The 22,207-nt window shown below is 46.0% G+C and overlaps 1 protein-coding gene across 4 annotated transcripts in view; it reads right to left on the reverse strand.

Moving 5' to 3' along the window:
- Positions 1-16,850, reverse strand: part of LOC147636239 (endo-1,3;1,4-beta-D-glucanase-like) — an 82,107-nt gene extending 65,257 nt beyond the window's left edge. For 2 of the 4 annotated variants that reach the window (XM_086801675.1, XM_086801674.1), the window contains exon 1: positions 16,717-16,847. The gene's annotated coding sequence lies outside the window, so the exon portion shown is untranslated. Of the gene's footprint in view, positions 1-16,716 lie in introns of all 4 variants that reach the window. The other 2 variants (XM_086801673.1, XM_086801672.1) reach the window with 2 other exon arrangements.
- Between the last annotated feature and the right edge of the window lie 5,357 nt (positions 16,851-22,207).

Raw genomic sequence — 22,207 nt, forward strand, 5'->3', positions numbered from 1 at the left:
GCTAATGCGTTACTCACAGGTGGTTCATCTGGGTTTAAAGGCAGTAAGAAATTGAGCAAAAAAGCTGAAAAATTTGGGCATGCTTCTCGTGATGCTAAAGGGTCTTCAGAGACAAAGTATAAGAAGTTGCCAATGCCCAAGAGGACTTCTGAGGAAAGACAGGCTTTGAGAGATGCTCAAAAGTGTTTTTACTGTACTGAAGAGGGACATATGTCATTTAATTGTCCCAAAAGAAAGTCCCAAAAGGACCCTCACAATAAAGGAGAGCCCAAGCCAAAGAAACCAAAGCCTTCTGCAGGCTTAGTTCCTGATCTTGTGAGGAGCAGCTAGGTGGTGAAGCTACAGAGTTGTGCAGGGCATGGGGCAAAGTGAGAGACCAGAATGCTTTGATCTTCTTTGACCCAGGTGCTAGAGCCAACTTCATTTCACCAGATTTGGCTGGCCGATTGGGGATTCGCGCAGAGGAGATGGGGCCGTTACATGAGGCAAATATGGCTTGTCCAGGGTATGCAGAACCCGTTACTCCTATTATTGGGAAGCTTCGGCTTCATTTGCAGGGTTATGTGGACAGCGAAGAGTTCTTCATCATGCCTTTGGATAGCTGTGATGTTTTGTTGGGGATGCCATGGTGCCACAGGGTACATGCGGTGGTGGATACTTACAATAGGAAAATTACTCTGACTCATAGAGAGAAAGAGCATGTATTGGATGTAAAACTCAGAGGGGAATCTGTTCCTATTGTATCCGCTTCGGCGATTTCATCAGTAATGAAAAAGCATCTTTCCGCGTACTTGATTTATGTAAAGGATGCACACGATGATGAGTCTAAGTCTAATTTGTCTATGTTAGATGAGGACAGGACTGATTTCTTAAGTGGGTTTCAAGACTGTTTTTCCGAATCATTGCCAGGAGAATTACCTCTTGAGAGACCAGAAGATCATGCCATAGATCTGATTCCTGGTAGTACTCCACCGAATAGACCGCCGTACCGTGTTAGTGCAGCCCAACAGGAAGAGATTATGAGTCAGGTGCAGGAGCTTTTAAATAAAGGGTTGATACAGCCTAGTTCATCACCCTTTTGCTCACCTATACTCTTAGTGCAGAAGAAGGATGGTTCTTGGCGCATGTGTATTGATTACAGGGCGCTGAACAAGAATACCATCAAGAATCGATTCCCCATACTGAGGATCGATGACATCTTGGACCGCTTACAGGACTCCACAGTTTTTAGTCGTATTGACTTGAAAAGCGGGTATCATCAGATACGCATTAGACCCGAGGATGTGCATAAGACAGCATTCCGAACCACGTTTGGGTTGTATGAGTTCTTGGTTATGCCCTTTGGTTTGACAAATGCACCTGCCACATTTAACAGAATGATGGACAGGATTTTCAGGCCTCATAGAGAGTTTGTGGGCACATTCTTTGATGATATGATTGTGCATTCACGAACTGAGGAAGAGCATAGAAGGCATTTGGCCATTGTGTTTGCAGAACTCAGAAACCATAAATTGGTGGTTAATGGCAAGAAGAGTGAGTTCTTTTTGCAGGAGATACATTTCTTGGGGCATATTGTGTCTGGTCATGGAGTCCGTATGGATCCAGCAAAGGTGGAAGCAATACTTAATTGGCCAGCTTTGAGGACCGTGCATGATGTACGCAGTTTTCTAGGACTGTGTTCCTATTACAGGCGTTACATACGGCACTTTGCTGAAATTGCTTCACCTCTTCATGCTTTGACGAAGAAAGCAACTCCGTTTAGATGGACTGATCGGGAAATTACAGCATTCAAAAAGCTCAAAGAAAAGCTTACTTCGGACCCAGTATTGGTGTTACCGGACCTCCGAAAGGCTTTTGTTGTCCAGTGTGATGCATGTGGAAGTAGCATTGGTGCAGTTCTCATGCAAGAGGGACATGTCATAGCCTATGAGAGTAGAGTTTTACAAGATGCTGAGAAGCATTTACAGGTGTATGAGAAAGAGATGTTGGCTGTAATTCACGCTCTTTCTACATGGAAAGGCTACTTGCTTGGGGCTGATTTTACTGTACAGACAGATCATCAAACCTTGCGTTATTTCCTCACGCAGACTAAGCTTTCAGAGAAGCATATGCGTTGGGCAAACTTTTTGTCAATGTTTCACTTCCAGATTGTGCATGTGGAAGGCAAAAAGAATGTAGTGGCAGATGCTTTGTCACGCAAGCCACAGGTCTCTGCAGTTTCACTTGCTTATCATCATGAGCTTGATGAAATGAAAGAGCAGTATGCCCATGATGAGGACTTTGAAAGGTTGTATGATCAGATGTCTGAGGGTCAGCGGCATGAGCACTATACTCTCAGAGATGGGTTTTTATTGATGCATGGCAGAGTGTGTGTTACCAGGCCATTGCGACTCAAGGTTATGATTGAAAGTCATGCTCCACCGTATGCAGGTCATAGAGGTATTGACGCCACAGTCAAAGCAGTGGAGACTTTCTTTTATTGGCCAACCTTGCGAAGAGATGTTGATGCCTTTGTGAGGCAATGCATCGTATGTCAGAAGGTAAAGTTTGACCGTCAGAAGACGCCAGGGTTATTACAACCTTTACCTATTCCAGATAGACCTTGGGAGAGCATTGCCATGGATTTTGTATTTGATCTTCCACCGACACAAACAGGAAATGATGGCATCTGGACTATCATATGCAGGTTCAGTAAGCAGGCTCATTTCATTCCCGTGCGGAAGACAATTAAAGTGGATCATATGGTGAAGTTGTTCATGGCGAACATCTTCAAGTATCATGGCTTGCCTACGTCTATCATTAGTGACCGTGATCCATGGATGACGAGTTTGTTTTGGAGAGGGTTGTTCGACAACATGGGTACAACTCTCAAGTTTTCATCGTCATTTCATCCACAGACAGATGGTCAGTCAGAAGAGGCTAACTCTACAGTGTTGGATCTTCTCAAGTGTTATGTGTCAGAGCACAAGCAACAATGGGAAAAGTATCTTCCTTTGGTGGAGTTTGCATATAACAACACTGTACATAGCTCGACAGGCAAGGCGCCTTTTGAGATTGTGGAAGGAGGGAAGAAGGTACCACCCATTTTGCATACAAAGGATAAGATCTTTGCGGCTGATCAGTATGTGGAGAGCTTGGATGAAGCTTATCGGAAAGTTAAGTTGGCCCTCCAGAAAACTCAGCAGAAGCAAAAGAAAGCCGCAGACCGTCACAGACGTGATTTACAGTTTGCATTGGGTGATTGGGTTCTTTTGCGCTTTGAAAAGACTAGACTCAAGCAAATGAAGGGTAAAGAGCGCTTATTCCCTAAGTTGAGCATGCGATATTATGGGCCTTTTCAGGTTTTGGAAAAGATTGGTGAGGTAACCTATCGTTTGAAGTTACCAGATCACTGGAGGATTCACAATGCTTTTCACGTGAGTCTCCTTAGACCTTTCCGTGGGGATGTGCCTGAGGATGTATCAGATGAGGCTCAGCCGGAAGTTGAGGAACTTGATGAGATTCTGATTCCAGAGCAGATACTGGCACATAAAGAAAGGAAGGTACGAGGTAAAGTTTCCCGTCGCTATCTTGTGAAGTTCAAGAACTATTCACCGATGGATGCGAAGTGGATGGAGGAAGGTGACTTAACAGATTCACCTCAGGTTTTGCAGCTTTATCTCGATGCCTTTGAGTTAGAGCCGACTCTTATTGTGGCTCATTCAGGTTCAGCAGAGCATGGGTCTGGAGCATTACGTGATGCTCAAGAGGGGGGTAGCACCTCCACTCCCTTGATACAGACAGGCTCAGATGACATCTAGAGGTCACTTGGTGCAGTTTTTATCTCACCCGAAGGTACTGAGGCTGACAGTACATCTGTTTATGGGACTTCTATGATATATGTGTACTAGTCACATGAGATTTTTGTGGATATGTATGGTTCACAGTGGTCTACAACTTGGACTATTACTATGCCATTGGTTTGCAGTGAATGTTGATACATGTGTATGGCTTAGAGAGATTGGGACGCTGATCTTGCCATATTGTATATTTCACTTTGGATATTTTGATGCATCACCAGAATGCAATCGAGGACGCTTGCCATTTTTCAAGAGGGGGGGTATGTCATGGCCCTGTGAAAATGGAACAGTACAAGTGTGGGCATGGTGGTTGCAGAGTCAGAATATTTTATGATTCACATGGGGGGTGCCCGGACAGAGTTTAAGATGTGTGGACATCCCTAGGTGTGAAGGGGGGAACTAGAAACATTAAACTTTAATGTTTATTAAAGTTTGTCCCTAGGCCTTAGTGGCTTTAGGGACTTATTAAAGTTTGGGGCCCTAGGGATTATTTTGGGGAGGAGGGCCACTCCACTTTTGGAGTGAGTGCTTCTCTCTCCTCCCTCTCTCTCTAGCTTTTGGAAAAGGAGTCGTGGAGGAGCCTTCATGCGCATGTACACAAGCGTGGAGAAGCTGAAGAGAAAGTCGACTGCAGATTTTGGAGTGCTGCTGCTGTTTTTTTGAGTGTAAATCAGCCGTACAGCACTGTACGGCCAGATCTGTGCAAGTACACTCTCTCTCTCTCTCTGGTACAAGCTGCGAGTCTTCTTCTCTGCTGGACTGGCTGCGCACAGGTCCTGTACAAGCTGTACAGACAAGTTCACAGCAAGTACAGTACTGTACGACTGCCGTACAGTGTACGGACAGTCAGGTACAGCAAGTACAGCGGCTGCAGGCGGCGCAAACAGGTGCTGGACAGAACTGTTTACTCAGATTCAGGCAAGTACAAGAGTGGACAGCAGGCTGTGTGTGCAAGTACAACTCCTGGCACGTATCCCGAGGTAGTACAGACGGGTACGGGGCTGTTTTTCAGATCTGTACTTTCAAAGACAGCATAGAGGTGAACACAAGGAGGAAGGTACAGGCAAGTACGTGCACATATGTGAAGCAGGGTTGTGGATACAAGTGCCTGCAAGTACAGTTTGGTACCGTTGCTTCCTCCAGTGCTGTTTCACGAGCTGAATTTGGTAAAGCTCCGTTTCTGTTCATCTATCTCTCTTTCTACTGCTTGATGTCCGTTTTGCAGATATGAGTTATCTGGCCCCTTGTGAGAGGAGGGGTATGGCAGATTGACAAGGGTTGAGACAGAGTTTGGACAGCATATGTATGTATGAGCTGAGATGTTGTATCATGCACTTGAGTTATGCCAGATGTATGCCCATGGCTGCCTTGCTTAGTGGTCTTGGCTGATCAGAGGGAGACACAGTGTGTTATTGTGGAACACAGATCTGTGTGCATAGATCCTCTGTGCTAAGAGAGAATTGTGGGCCGTCAGATTGGACATACAGGTGTAAACTCTTGGCTGATTTTTGTTGTACTCAGCCATTCATATTATTATAATTGAATAAAGAAATACCGCAAGGGGCGCCAAGCTTTGGGGCCAACAGGTGTCGCTGTGTTTTCAGATTTGGGCACTCTAGCTCCAATCTGTTTTGTTTTATCATCTAGACTACAAGTGGACGGGTGACTGCTAGTCTACCGCACTCTGGTTTTCTATCAGAGGCCGGTTTCAGAAAGCTTAGTCTGAATGAGGAAATAACGCAAGGTCTGATGATCTCTCTGCACAGTGAAATCAGCCCCAAGCAAGTAGTGTTTCCATGTAGAAAGAGCGTGAATTACAGCCAACATCTCTTTCTCATAAACCTGTAAATGCTTCTCGGCATCTTGCAATATTCTACTCTCATAGGCTATCACATGTCCCTCTTGCATGAGAACTGCACCAATGCTACTCCCGCATGCATCACACTGGACAACAAAAGCCTTTCGGAGGTCTAGTAACACCAATACTGGATCCGAAGTAAGCTTTTCTTTGAGCTTTTTCAATGCTGTAATTTTCCGATCAGCCCATCTAAACGGAGTTGCCTTCTTTGTCAAGGCATGAAGAGGCGAAGCAATTTCAGCAAAGTACCGTATGTACCGCCTGTAATAGGAACACAATCCTAGAAAGCTGCGTACATTATGCACGGTTCTCAAATCTGGCCAATTAAGAATCGCTTCCACCTTTGCTGGATCCATACAGACTCCATGCTTAGACACAATATGCCCCAAGAAATGTATCTCTTGCAAGAAAAATTCACTCTTCTTGCAATCATATCATCAAAGAATGTGCCCACAAACGCTCTATGAGGTCTGAAAATCCTGTCCATCATTCTGTTAGATGTGGCAGGTGCATTTGTCAAACCAAAGGGCATAACCAAAAACTCATACAACCCAAACGTGGTTCGGCATGCTGTCTTATGCACATCCTCGGGTCTAATTCGTATCTGATGATACCCGCTTTTCAAGTCAATACGACTAAAGACTGTGGAGCCCTGTAAGTGATCCAAAATGTCATCGATCCTCAGTATGGGGAATCGATTCTTGATGGTGTTCTTGTTCAGCGCCCTGTAGTCAATACACATGCGCCAAGAACCATCCTTCTTTTGCACCAAGAGTACAGGTGAGCAAAAGGGTGATGAGCTAGGCTGTATCAACCCTTTATTCAAAAGCCCTGCACCTGACTCATAATCTCTTCCTGTTGGGCTGCACTAACACGGTACGGCGGTCTATTCGGTGGAGTACTACCAGGAATTAGATCAATGGCATGATCTTCTGGCCTCTCAGGAGAAAGTTCTCTTGGCAATGACTCGGAAAAACAATCTTGAAACCCACATAAGAAATCAGTCCTATCCTTATCTAACATAGACAAATTAGACTTAGACTCATCATCTTGTGCATCCTTTACATAAATCAAGTACGCGGAAAGATGCTTTTTCATTACTGATGAAATCGCCGAAGCAGATACAATAGGAACAGATTCCCCTTTGAGTTTTACATCCAGTACATGTTCTTTCCCTCTATGAGTCAGAGTGATTTTCCTATTGTATGTATCCACCACCGCATGTACTCTGTGGCACCATGGCATCCTCAACAAAACATCACAGCCATCAAGTGGCATGATGAAGAACTCTTCGCTGTCCACATAACCCTGCAAATGAAGCCTGAGCTTCCCAATGATAGGAGTAACGGGTTCTGCATACCCTGGACAAGCCATATTAGCCTCATGTAACGGCCCCATCTCCTCTGCACGACTCCCCAATCGGCCAGCCAAATCTGGTGAAATGAAGTTGGCTCTAGCACCCGTGTCAAAGAATATCAAGGCATTCTGATCTCTCACTTTGCCCCATGCCCTACACAACTCTGTCTCTTCACCGCCTGGCTGTTCCCCCACAAGATCAGGAACTAACCCTGCAGAAGGCTTTGGTTTCTTTGACTTGGGCTCTCCTTTATTGTCAGAGTCCTTTTGGGACTTTCTCTTGGGACAATTAAATGACATATGTCCCTCTTCTATACAGTAAAAACATTTTCGTGCATCTCTCAAAGCCTGTCTTTCCTCAGAAGTCCTCTTGGGCATTGGCAACTTCTTATACTTCGTCTCTGAAGACCCTTTAGCATCACAAGAAGCATGCCCAGATTTTTCAGCTTTCTTGCTCAAGTTCTTACTGCCTTTAAACCCAGATGATCCTCCAGTGAGTAACGCATTAGCTGTCATAGCATTTTCAATCATCTGTGACATGTTCGTTACTCTTGTCTTGATACAATAATCTCGCACCTCTTTGGGCAGCCCACAACAATACTTCTCTACCTGCTCAGACAAAGGCACTGCACGGTAAGAAGTCACTGGGAGTAAAGCTTCCCAAAATTTCTTATTATAATCTTCCAAATTTTCACATTTTGAAGCATCCAACTTGTGCCATGCGGTCATAACATCCACCTCAAATGTAGATGTGAGCCATACGGAAGCTAAAACCTGTTTAAATTGTACCCAAGTAGTGGGTGCTATGCCCTGCAAAAGAAGAGTAGACCACCACTGCAAAGCATTGCCCTTGAGAAAAGTGGCAACTTTCCTCACCTTAGAGGACTCTGTGTAATTCCCACCAGAAAAAGCAGCATCAAACTGTTGTAAAAAGGTGAGTGCTTTAAGTTTATCTTTGGCCCCACTGAATGTATCAAACTTCACTGCAGCTCCTCCTTGTAATCCTTCGCCTTTCCCATAGGCGTTAGATTATCATATGGAAGTGGCTTTGCAAGATTGCTGCCCCCAACATTCATGCCCATCATTGGATCAACATTACCCATTCCCACACCTGGCATACCATACATTCCAGCCATGTTTCCAAACATTCCATTATGCATACCTGGCTGCATGCCACCATACATATTGCCTTGCATTCCAGGTTGCATGCCTCCAAACATATTTCCTTGCATACCGGACTGCATACCACCATACATATTCCCCTGTATACCAAGCTGAAAATTAGCTCCAAAAGGCCCGTGCATACCCATGCCTCCTTGAGGATAACCCCTAATCATAGATTGGAACACCGAGCCACCACCAAAATAACCTGGATGCATATTCTGCTGAGGAATTGATGGCTGTCCAAAGAAGGAACTCTGTGAGTTTGCTCCATAAGCATGCTGCATTTCGGAAACTGGCCAAAAGATGGATCCTGTGGGATGGCACCACTATGACCCTGAGGAAGGTTCTTAGAACGAACCTTCTTCTTCTTCTTCTTGGGCTCTGTACGGGATCTCATAAATTCAGCAAACCTCTCACTTTGTGTGAGCTGCATAAATACATCCATAACACCAGCCAAACGATCTTTAAACCGAGCATCATCATCCTCTCTACCAAGTACATCTTCTGGCTGTGTTACATCCTCATAATGCTCATCATCTGCAGCCTGTTCTCCTGCAAGATTATCCTCAGATACATTCCTCTCAAGAGAGGTCTCTTGCTCTTCCTCTTCATGATAGAAGTACTCATCCTCTGTATCAGACATGTTTGCTGAAATTTTCAGCAATGGCTTTCTTCGAGGCAACCACAAGCTCACCCCCTTCAGAAAGTTGATGATTGGTCCCGGCAATGGAACCTTGAAACCGGCCTCTGGTAGAAACCAAAGTGCGGTGGACTAGCAGTCACCCTTCCACTTGTAGTCTAGATATGAAAACAAAATAGATTGGAGCTAGAGTGCCCAAATCTGAAAACAAAGCGACACCTGTTGGCCCCAAAGCTTGGCGCCCCTTGCGGTATTTCTTTATTCAATTTCAAAAGTATGTAAGGCTGAGTACACCAAAATCAGCCAAGAGAATACACCTGTATGTCCAATCTGACAGCCCACAATACCTCTTAGCACAGAGGATTCACACACACACATCTGTGTCTCAAAGCAACACACTGTGCCTCCCTCTGATCAGCCAAGACCACTTAGCAGGGCAGCCATGAGCATACATCTGGCATATCTCATGCACATGATTCAACATCTCAGCTCAAACATACATTCACTGTTCAATCTCTATCTCCATCCTTTTCAATCTGCCATACCCCTCCTCTCACAAGGGGCCAGATAGCTCAAATCTGCAACAGACATAAGGCAATAGAAAGAGAGATAGATGAACAAATTCAGAGCTTACCAAAATCAGCTCGTGGATCTGTACCGGAAGAAGCAGTTGTACCAATCTGTACTTGCACACTTGTTTCAACAACTTTGCTCACACGTGTGGGTGTACCTGTCTGTACCTTCCTCTCTGCATCCACTTTAGTGCTGTACCTGCAGCCCTTTGATGCTACACCGACTGTACCACGATATACTCCGCCTGTACCAAGGAAGGGAGAGCGCCGCCTGCAGCAGCTGTATGATGCGCTTGCTCCTGCTCCTGCTGTACCCGACTATACCTGATGGTACAGTTCTGTACCTGCTGTACAGCCACCTGTCAGCAGTCGTACAGGTAACTGTACCTGCTGTACGGCTACTGTCAGAACCCACAGCTTCTGTACCTCCTCAGGCTGTCAGCGCCGCCTGTACCCACAGAGGAAACTGCAGCAGAGTAAAGCAGCCGTACTGTACTTGCAGTCGTGCAGGGCTGTACAGGCTGCACACGTGGACTGTACGACTGGTTTGCACAGAAAAACAGCAGCCAAAATCAATATTCAGCAGTCGACTTCCTCTCACGTTTCTTCTCCACGCTTCCTCATGCACGATTCCCCCAAAAGCTAGAGAGAGAGAGAAGAGAGAGAGGCTTGCACTCCAAAAGTGGAGTTGGCCCCTCTCCATATTAATCCTAGGGCCCCAACTTTAATTGTTATTAAAGTTCCCTAGGGGCCACTAAGGCCTAGGGGCAACCAGTCATAAAACATTAAGAGTTTAATGTTCTAGTTCCCCCCTTCACACCTAGGGATGTCCACACATCATTATCTCTATCCGGGCACCCCACATGTGAATCATTTGATATTTTGACTCAGCAACCACCATGCCCACACTTGTGCTGTTCCATTTTCACAGGGCCATGACAGCTTATCTTCTTCAAACTTTTTCACACTATGAGCTCCAGAGGGGGTGTTAGAATATGTACATCTCATGTGCTGAATGGGAGAGTTGGACATTTATTTCATGTTTTATATTGATTTATGCTAGTCGTGGGCAGTCGGCCAGCTTCATGATGCTAGTCGGCCAGCTACATGGCCCCCTTTATAAAGGCCTCCTCTCATCACTGTTGTAATCAATCAATCCCAATGCATATGTACTTTTGCCCATTTGTTGGTTGCCCTACCCTTGTAAAACCTCTTTGCTATGATAATAGAACTTGATCATTGCCTACTCCATTAGGAGCTCCTAGTACCGTACTTTTCCTCGGTTGTTGTTTCAGTTTCAGTTAGTTGTTTAGTTGTTTTTAGCTTTTCTTACACAGACATTGTATCAGATCCACCAATTGTTGTAACCTTTTTGGTCTCATAAGTCATTTTGGCCTTCTGAAGACGTTAATATATCATTTCATTTCTCTCTCTCTCTCTCTCTCTCTCTCTCTCTCTCTCTCTCTCTCTCTCTCTCTCTCTCTCTCTCTCTCAAAATATATATATATATATATATCGTGATCGCTTTCGCACGTGCACACTCTCACAATGGTATGGGACGCCAGGGCTGCTGATTGGCATGGACTCATGGGAGTGGAACCTTAGCCCCTGGCTCAGGGGAGGTTTGCGGACGTGAACCTACAGTTGGATGGTGAGCTTGCATGCACCCTTCTTTGTTTGTACTAATCTTGTTTATGCCTGTGTATTAGGTGATCCTTGGGAGGAGTCCCTTACAGCTGAATATGCTACTCTTCACAACAAACCTCCACTACCTTGGCTCCCCGCCCCAAAGACATGCAAAAAATGTATACAATGGGGCAAGAGAAGTCCAATTCATTTAAAAAAGTAGGCCAACTATGTTGTCTAACTTGCCTTATTGTGTTTTGCATTAATTGTATTCACACTTTGGTGGGCAGCCTACTTTTGCTCATTCTAAGCACCTCACACTTAAAAGCTTCTTTTAACCCTTTATAGTTCAGGATCACAACATGGCTCATTCTTTTGTGAAACCCTAAGCCTAACCCTAACCAATAGCATGGCACATCAATCTAGGTGATGGAGCTGATGCATTTGACACATCCCTACCATAACTTCTAAAAAGATCAATTGCAGTTTCTTCAATGGTAGAATAAGAACCAAACCTAGATCGTCTTCCAATAGCAGTTCAAGAATCACATCTAAACCCGATTTAAATCCACATCCACATGGAGCATCCAGAATGATTGCTCTTTCCACTCTTCCAAGATAAGTGCGAGGGAATGTCACATGCATGAGCTCCAACACTTAGATGCATGTGTCATGCTAGGCTCAAGGTTTTGCTCAAGAATCAGCCCATGTTGTGAGCCCTAAAATATGTATAGGGAAAAATGAGGTTGTGAGGGTGAGACAAGCACCCAGAATTGACAATAGTAGGATGCCCACCAAAGTGTGAAGGCAACGCATACAATTTATGCAAAACACATATCAAGGCAACTAACAGAAATTTGCAAGTTGGCCTACTTTTTGGAGGCCTAAAATATGAACCCCTCACCCCATTCTACACGTCTCCTACCAGTTTTCCGGAGTACCGATCCAAGGGAGAGCAGATCAAACTTTAAGAGTGATAAAACCAATCCAAAGACAACAGATCATGCTTTCAGATACAGCCGGAAAAGCAGCAGATCAGTCGAGCATTTCCCATTGCATCCGATTTCAGCAATTAAAGGAAAACCACAGTTGGTTTTTCATAGCCATGCTCTATGAAATTAGTAAGCGATTAAGCTCTTCGCAAATCTAGTAAGATTCTTTGCCTCATGCACCTCAACTTTGTGGGCAGCCATCTAGCAGCACGCATGAAAGAAAGCAGATGGACTCTCTTCTTCTAAGTGTTCATAGTAGCATTTGTTGTGTCCCTTTGCATCCTACCGTGACCAGATTCCTGAACTGTTGTTGAACTGTACCTGTTGTAAATTCATATTCCTTGTACTCCAGAAACACCAACCAGCCCTAGGCAACCACTAGGGGGCACAAACCTCTAGAAGGACGTCCTACCCCCCATTCTTTGTCTATCCTTGTGAGCATCTTCCACAGGTCAAGAAGCTAGAAGCCCATTGGTATACCAATGGAAAGTTCACGTTATTTACCAAAAACCAAAGTGCAATTGAGAGACTATTCACAAAGCTTCAAATCATTAACTCCATCATGCACAGCATAGACTAATATCACATCCCCACTCACATCATTAGCGCCCAAGAGTAGATACAGAACCCAAGTTCAAGCGTATAGATATGCCCGCTTAGTTAGACAAAATAAACCATCATACTGAGTTTCTATCACTTCTCTGAAGGTGAAGGGCAGACTCAGCCAAGATGAAGACTAGTGCTACAGAAAACACACACACGGAGTAGGTGATCGGGAAATGCACGGCTTACGATAGAAAGAATTAGCATAAAGCAACTCACAAACAGAGCAGACCAGCCTGGTTAATAAGCGGTTGCAAAGCCCCAAACACAATCCCCCCCCCCCCCCCCCCAAAAAAAAAAAACCAGAAACTCACTCTCAACATCCCTGTAAGTGCCTAACAGGGGCTACAGTGCCTGTTGTCTCATTAGGTTCAAACTTCAAACTTGCCATGGGGGAGTTACTACGAGACCACTAATATGGCCAGCCGGGGTCCACAGAGCACCCAACTATGGTCAACCTCTACACCGACCAACCCAATCAGCTCTAGTTGGATGCCCTAGCCAATGAAACCAGCCCTATACATTCCATTCTTTCCATCCTTGAAAGCAACCATTGGGGGGAGAGAGAGAGAAAGAAAGAAAGAAAGAAAGATATATTAACGTCTCCTAAAGGCCGAAATGGCCCATGAGACCAAAACAAGGTACAACTGATGATGATGATGTCTCATCATAACAAATCTGAAAGAAAGAATGAAAATAGTAACATCCTAAGAGAGCTAAGAGCTGAAAGCTGAACCGCTAAATCGTCGCGGTAAACTCCTCCGGTGGCGGGCAATGATGGCTCGAATCTGCCGATGGTGAGGGAGTCGTGGACGCGATCCTCGTGGTCGTGGGCGTCTCGCTCTATAGATGGCAATGGCTCTATCCAGGGTGACTCCTCTGGAGAGTGGTCTGCCAGGTAGGCTTGTAGATGGGGGAGTAGAGGCTGGTGGGGTGCCCTAAGCACCTTTGGTCCTCAAAGTCCATGATCCGACGCAAAGGTCCAAAGCCTTCACGGAACAGGCAGTGGTACCTCCCTCGGATCTCATAGTAGACAGTACAACGACATATATAGTGTTCCTCTGACTCCACCTCCTGATGGCAAAGCTGGCATATGCGGTCCTCCAATGATATATCCTCATATCGACCTATCTCTATCCTCAGCCGGTGTGAAGAGGTGCGAATCTGTCCAATAGCACTCCGAATACCATGTGAGAGGTGTGTGTCCATGTAAGCATGGCGTATAATAAACCAATCCGAAGAGAGGTGTAGAAAATGACTATGGTAGTGTGCCATTTTCGTGCCCAATGGCTGCGGGGGCCTGACCCATGTCCTCTCTGTATCTAGTCTCACAATGTCCATCCTGATCACCCGATTCAGCTCTGAACGGCTGAGATCTAAGAACGGGCAGTCCAGGCTGTAAGCAAAAGGCCGGAGTGCATCAATACCCATGCCATGCAAGGGCAGCAGTGTGCGCATATGGGCATACCAACACTGGGTGTCTCCCTCATCTGCAAGCTGTTTGGAGGAAGTGAGTGCTAGGCGATGGTATTTCTGCTGAGGGAGCTCCCATATTCTATGGAGAAAAGTAACTGCACGGAACAAAGCCTCAATAACCACTGGGGCAGCCCCCATCTCTGCCCTGATGATCTCATGTGGTACAGATGACTTGCTCCAAATCATGCATGCAATCATCATCACTAATGGCCTCTCCATATGCTGCCATCCATCGTAATAGTCTCTCTCTGGTCCGTCCTGTCGTGCCAATGGCTCCCTCCTCTTATGGAAAAGACTAGGCCCCCATATCTCTGCTCCATAGAGAAGTGTCGATGTAACCAGAGTGTCAAATAGCCATAGTTTCATGCGTGGCTCCTGAAACTGTATGTCTACGCACTGTTTCTCAAGTACCTCCAAAGCTGCAAATCCTCATGCTAGTCTAGCCTCTGTTGCCTCCCTCATAGAAAACCGCGGCCTCTGAAGGTCACCCCCAGGTACACATAGGATCTGACATACTCAACTGGCTCTCCTCTAAACGTAAACTGCATCTGTGTTCTAGTCACCCATGCTTGTGTGGTATTAAATGTCATAACCTTGGTTTTACTAAGGTTCACGGTGAGATCTTTGTCCACACAAAAAGACTGCAATGCATCCAAGTGTCTCTGTAGTCCCCCAGGAGTGTCTGAGATAAGCACAATGTCATCTGCATATAGTAGGATGGGTATCAACACCCCAGCTAGGCTCCCCTTGGGCCACCCAATCTATCCACATAGTCTGAGACCTCATCAATGTATAGCCCAAAGAGCGTGGGTGAAAGCAGGCAGCCCTGCTTCACCCCAATAGTACTGTTCATTGCATCCGACAAGCCCCCATGGGGCACGTACTCTGCCTATCACTGACTCATACAAAGTGTATACTCCCCATTGCATCTCCTCAAGGACACCAATATCCTGTAGTCTCCTCATAAGCCTGGCATGTGGTACCGTATCAAATGCTTTGCGGAAGTCCACAAAACAACAATATATCCTCCGTCCTCGTGCTCGTCCCTCCTCAATAAGAGCTCTGAGGGTGAGTATATGATCCAGTGTGGTGTATCCCCTCCTAAAACCAGCCTGTCCAGTTGCTCTCTGCCCACCGGCTCATCTCATGCTCCAAGATGGATCTGTATACCTTAGCCAGATAATGGCCAATCATGATCGTACGATAGTTACTGCGCATCATGGGATCCCCGCTCTTAAGCAACGGCACAATAGTGTTATCTATCCAACTAGCTGGGAAACCTTCACATGTAGCTTTATTATACATGTGTACAAGGATCGGGACCAGAGTATCCCGTGCATATGAGAAATGTTCAGCTGCTAGACCTTCGTGATATTGCGCCCTCCCTATGTGTAGTCTATCAATCGCATCTAGCACCATCCGCAAAGTGAAGAAAACGCAATGATCCGGTCAAGGTGATGGCGGGCGCGACATCATATAGGGACATCGCATACTCATGCCAAGTCTCAGGTGCCGTGATCGGGGTAGGTGGCTGCCTCTGCCGGAACATTTTCCAAGCCCTCTTACTGTCCTGACTCAAGAATAATTGGTACAACTCTGCCTCGAGCTTTGCCAGGTAATCCCGCTTCTTCTTTCGCACAAAGCGTCGGAAGAGCGTCCTGGCTTGTCTGTGTGTACGTTCCCCAAGGGCGACATCTCTCTGTAGCTGAGCTCGGGTCTCTCGGCATTCGTCATCATACCAGCTATTCTACGTTATCCCAGCATGTAAAAGCACCCGAACCGGGCCATCATGACAAACCATTATAAATAAGCAACCCATGAGCACTCCCCAAAGCCAAGAGATGTGTCCCATACTCTGTGATCTCACCCATATCCTGTGATGTCCTCTGTATGCCCACTTCATCCGCTTCAAGCTCTCTATATAAAGGCTCCTCTGTGTCGTAAAGTGTTGATTGCTCATTGCCCATACGAGCATTGAAGTCCCCGAGAAAAAGAATGTCTCCCAAGTTAGCAAAATGTATGATGTCCTCATACAATGGCAAATAAGGTGACTCACCCTGCTGTGCATATCTCGAGTAGGCAGTTTGAAAATAGCATACGGCAATGTATATGTCCTGTAGCCTCTCTGTGCGAACTCTAATCCACATATATCGTGCATTTGCGTCTCTATGTACTACATGAACCATATCCCGAAGCTCCTCTCTAAATAACACAGCCATTCCGCCTGATCCTCTAGTACTACCTGGTGTACGTGGGTGGGGGCGATAAACCTTACATTGGCCAATGATCATTCTTCCAAGTAGCTTCTATCCGAAAAGATAAGAAGTTTTAAAAAACCCAATAGTGCTGGCATGGAATTGCCATCGATTCCAGCCTGCTGACTTGGCAGCCTCCCAGCACCCATGACGACGTCAGCAAATCTGCCCATTCCAGAAAACGTCCTCCAACTATGCCTCAAAGGCCGCACAGGCAGGCATGTGCAACCCTTCCACTAACGCACAAACAATTACAAATTGCCATAGGGACCTTAACATGAACAGAAAATGCTAATGCCCTTCTCAATATTAAAGAGAGAACAAAAAGCACATACCTAAACAAAGGGGCCTTCCAACCTACAAAAACACCATGTTCCAATCGTCACATAGTGCACACTTTGAACCTTCAAGCTTAGAAATAACTATGTATACCTTCATATATCCAAATGTAGTGAAAAGGCTAAAACACCAGTGCAAACTTCAAAGACCCACTTTCAACTAATCAATACAAGGAGAGTGCGTGCACGAAAATCCCAAAAAGTAGATAAGAAATAGCTTTCTTAGCAACACTTGGTGAAAGCATCAAGTGCACAAACAAACTCATAAGCAAAGAGTAGATAGTGTTGGAAATATTGTTCATCCACAAATGGACTCCCTACATGCTTGTATCTGGCTCATTTATAAGGCCTTGCATTGCATATTTTATCTGCTATTTTTGCACCATTTTTTGGGTGCCTTTTTAGCATTTTTCAGCATTTCATGGTTTTTTGTCCTGGTCAGCCTGTAGGACCTGGCCGACCAGCTCATGAGGACCTATATAAATAGGTGCCTCATTCCCACATCATTTCATCTCTGATTTCAGCCCTGACTTGTACATACCAGCACTCACGGGCCTCCCTCGTGATGTACCTTCATTCATATTCAGGTTCTTGATCATCTGCAGTCTATTGTATACACATATATGCTGTTTTATTCTCTGTTTTCAGATTTACAGCAGTAGCACATATTTCTCACATGGTATCAGAGCCTAGAACTGCTCTAGGACCTACGTTTTCCTTCATGAACCTATTGTTTACAGATTTCAGCACATAAAGATCTGCGTTTTCAGCTCTGGGAGCCGCATTTTCACCCTGCATTCCTTCTTCTTCATCCTCATACTAACTGTGCTCAGTTTTAGAGGAGATCTAGCTGCTTCTAGTCCATTTTGAAGAGGAGGATTCTACGTTTCGAGAATATGGCTTCTGGAGATCAATATTCTAACTTCTCTAGACTTCTTTTCTCTTCGCAAGGAATCCTATCCCCTACTTCTCAAGCTACCACTTCATTGGTACCCCCTCCCTCCACCCCTTTGTTGGTGCTTCCCCCATCCTTTCGTACAACCGATTCTTCTCTTGTTTCTCCCCTCCCACAGAACCTCTCCCCTTCTTTCTCTCATGTTCCATCTACACTCCTCCCCAAATCAGTGATTTCATGAAGCTTACTACCACCAACTGTCATACTTGGACCTTTTATACCCAGTTGCTTCTCTAAGGTGCTAGTATTCGGACATCAGTTATGACACCTGCCTTGATGGATCCAGCTTTTTGGGGAGTTTCGCATGCTCGTGCATGCCTCGTCATCATCATCGCATGACTCCTGCCATACAAGCACAGTTTATTTCTACGAGGAGTAATGCCCAACAGATGTGGCTTGAGATTCAAAGGAGGTTTGGTGCTGTTTATTCCGTATAGATTGCCAAATTAGAGGCGGATCTTGAGAAGATTTCCATCAGTGAATCTAACAATATCACTGATAAGATTGGGGACTTTACTCACATCAAGCGGCAACTTGAAGAATATGGGAGCGCAATCAACAACCCGATCCACAAGCTGCCTAGTAGATTGCCTTCCTCTTTTGATTTCTTCAAAGATCATATTTCCTGCAACCTCTTCCATCTTTTGAAGAAGTTGTCCGCCCGTGAAGGAGATGGCGAGAACCTTATTGCATCATTCTGGTCTTCCCCCCGCATTTCAGGGAGAAGCTATGGCTACTTCTGTTTTGTCACGTGCATCCCGCACTTGGATGCCACGTGGACATATATGAACAAGAAGGTGCAGGACCTGCAGTGGAAAACTGGTCCCATGTGAGCCCACTCCGGGATGAGTTAGCCAGGGTTCCACTCCATTCGTCCGAGGTCAGGTGTGCATTGTCCTACACATGAAGCAGTGCCAATCCGCTCTGTGAGTCTTCCTCTGGAATGATGTCAGTTGCTCTGTGTGTTTGGTCTGCGACCAGATGTCAGACGACTATGTAGATGTAAGTTTGCATTAGGTATGGGCATGGGGAAGGCTATGGGCCACCCCAAGGGGGCCAGGAAGGCCCCACGCCTTGCCCACCAGCCCTAGTATGGGCTGGGCAGGCTGTCAACAAGCCCAAGGGGCCTGGCCAGGCAGCCAACAGGGCCTTTGGGCCAGCCCAGCCAGGCGGCCAGGCCAAAGGGCTGCCCAGCAGCCAATTGGCCAATGCCCAAGGGCTGCCCAACAGCCTACGCAGGCCTAGACAGCAGCCCACAAGGTGGCCAGGCCAGTACAAAAGGTATGGTGTGAAAACGTTGGCTTATTTTAAATGCTAATTTGCTAGTCGTGGAGAGAAATAGCAGCCAGCCGACCAGGTCTAGAAGGGGTATATAAACCAAGGCATAATTCAGTCCAGACCATCTCATAATTCACAAGGTGCTGAAGCTACTCAAGGGCCAGGACAGCCAAGGGCGAAGTTAACGCAAGGGTGAAGGATTGAAGGTCAAGGGCAGAGATCTATCTCAGCCAAGAAGGTTCAGGTTCAGTCTTTTATTTCAGATTTTGCATCATTCTAATAAAAGCAAATACACCATTCGTGGTGGGGGCCCTACAGAGGGTATTCGGGACCCAATATTGTGTCTTCTCCCTCTCTCTCTCTCTCTCTATTTTCTGCACATCTATTTTCAGTTTTGTGCGTTATTCTCGTCGTGAAACGTGTGCTGATTTCTAAGCATTGAAGTTACCGATCTCCCCCGAACTTTCCACATGTTACAATGGTATCAGAGCCTACTTCAAGTGTAAAGATTCAGCAAGAAACCAGAAACTTTTTTCTTGCTCATGTGGTTGGTTTTCAGACTCCGGTGGGCCACCCCTTTCAGAGTGACTCCTATCCCTTGAAGGACGGTTGGTTTCAGCCTCCGGAAGTCTCCCACACACATAGTGGATGGTCAGATTGCGCTCTAGAAAGGTAGTGCATTTTCCTGCTATGGCAAGCTACGACGGCGAGAGAGACCAAGAACCTTGGGGCCGAAGTGCACCAAGCAGTCCAGCTAGGGCATTAGGCTTGAGTATACAAGAGATGTTCCAACATATGATGCAAGCAATCGTAGACCAAAGTACCAAGTTGGAAGAGCAAAAAGTGTAGATAATGGCTCTGGAAGAGCGCACCCGTTCTCCAGCTCCGCGTTTTCCGTCTTTTCCTCCCTCTCCTTCCGTTTCCCAAATTCCAGATCCTCTACAAAGGGACCCTTTCGAATGGTCACGACCGTAACTGAGTTCGATGCTTGAGTTGCAGATGCGTACAATGGAGATTCGACAACGTGAAGACGACGCCATGCGACACATGGAACATGAGCGATACCTTGCGGCTTTGGACGCAAGACTAACACTAGCGGCTTCCTCAAATCATTTTCTCGAGAAAATGAATTTCAATAAGTATAACGGTAAACTCGATACCCCCAAATCTTTATTCATGGTTGCATCAATTTGAAGCTTACTTTGCCGCAGTTCGAAAAAGTGATACTAACAGGGTGATCTTAGCTAGGCCATTCCTTGGTGGACCCAGTGGGCTCATGCCCACACCAAATTAGGTATGGTAGCTTATGTTTAGGACGAGTTTGTCCGCAACCTTAAGCAGCGGTTTCTACCGCCCCATTACCTTGAGCAATTCGAAGAGGAGTTTAGGGGAGCACGTCAGAACGCACAACCAGTCCTTCAGTTTGCCAATAAAATTTCAAACTTATGTTTGCAGTTGGGCTTATCTGATACGGACAAAAAAGGGCAATTCCTGTATGGCCTTGACACGAAAAATCCAGTGGGAGGTGCGAATGTTTAGGCCAACCACATTCGAAGACGCACTCTCGCTTGCGCAGAGTGCTAACATGAAGCACAATGGCAGAAAGTCCGAGACTTCCCACAGCCAGCTACTCCCAAGGCTACCACCTCGGGAGGAAAAGGCCAGAATCAGACGAGGTCTTCCCTAGGACACAGCACGGGAGCCTCTGGCTCAAGAACTCGACCAATGCACCCAAGCTTACTCCAGACCAGAAAGCTGAGGCAGGCAAGACTGGTGGTAAGTTGAGTGCTGAGGAGATTGCTCAGTACAAGGAGGGTAGGTGTTTCTTTTGTCATACAAGCGGACACACTTCTCGGGAGTGTCCTAAGAAGAAAAAGACCGTCGCCTCAACCTCCACGGCTTCAGTGGTGAGCCCAGCTCCCACATAGACCCCAATAGCCGTCCCTAGTTCTTCGGATCCCAATGCTTTGGTTGGAGAAATTATTAGCCGGGAACTCAAAGGGTGCCCATGACCAGGAGTATGAGCGCAACGAATTGCCCAAGACCTTTGGCTACATAGGTGGCCAAAGAGTCGTCGTCTTGTTTGACAGTAGCAGCACGGAGGACGTGGTCACGAAACAGGCCGCTCGACGTACCCGTTTCATCCTGACTTTGGTGGACAAGCAAGTTGAGGGTTTTAGCATAGGCATGACGACGAGCATCAAGTATGAAGCTCTTGGTGCTAAGTTAGTTATTCAAGGCATAGAGTTTGTGCATGATTTTATGGTTGCCCCTCTTGTAGGAGCAGACATAATCTTGGACATTCAGTGGTTTCACAAGTTCCTTCTTGATGTCAAGTGGAACAAGCACACTTTCCAGATTAGCCGGAATGTATCCAACACCCTAGTGACCATTAAATGAGAGCCAAGAATCCCAAACTTTCCGCTCATAAGCCACTTGCAGGCTGAATGGGCAATTAGGAAAGGTGCACAGTGTGCGATGATTTACATCCAGACTGCCCAGACGGTGGCCAGTGCTTCCGAGAAGTATTTGGCTCTCCATGAAAAGTTCCAGAAGATTTTTCTTCAGGACAATCTCCCTCCCCAGCTCTCCCCGTCCAGACCAGAGGACCGCAAGATCGACCTCCTCCCAGGCTCAAAACCCCCGAGCAAGTTTCTATATCGCCTTTCCAAGGCAATGGAATCGGAGTTGGACCGCCAACTCCAAGAATTGTTGCAATCTGGCTTCATCCGCACCAGCGTGTCGCCATTTGCAGCACCGATCCTGTTTGTCAAGAAGAAAGATGGGTCTTCTCATTTGTGTGTCGATTATCTTGCACTCAATAAGCTAACTATCAAAAGTAGATTCCCGATGCCTCGAATAGATTATATTCTCGAGAGGTTGAATGGGGCTAAGGTGTTCTCAAAACTCGATTTAAAGAGTGGGTACCACCAAGTGAGGATTGTTGAGGGGGACATCCCCAAGACATCCTTCCGTACGAAACGGGCCCACTATGAATTTGTGGTCATGCCTTTTGGCTTGACGAACGCCCTAGCCACATTCAACCGCATGATGATGCGGGTGTTCCAGGAATTGATTAGAAAGTGTGTGTTCATATTTCTAGATGACATACTGGTATTTTCAGCTACCATTGAGCAGCATGACATTGATGTGGAGAAAGTCTTGAAGTTGCTCGAAAGCAACGAGCTCTACGTCAATGAGAAGAAGTCGGCATTTTATTTGTTCGAGGTTCATTACCTTGGATATATAATTAGT

This window comes from Cibotium barometz, chromosome 8 (genome assembly GCF_041138505.1).
Source record: "Cibotium barometz isolate CiBa-2024 chromosome 8, ASM4113850v1, whole genome shotgun sequence".
NCBI lineage: Eukaryota > Viridiplantae > Streptophyta > Polypodiopsida > Cyatheales > Cibotiaceae > Cibotium > Cibotium barometz.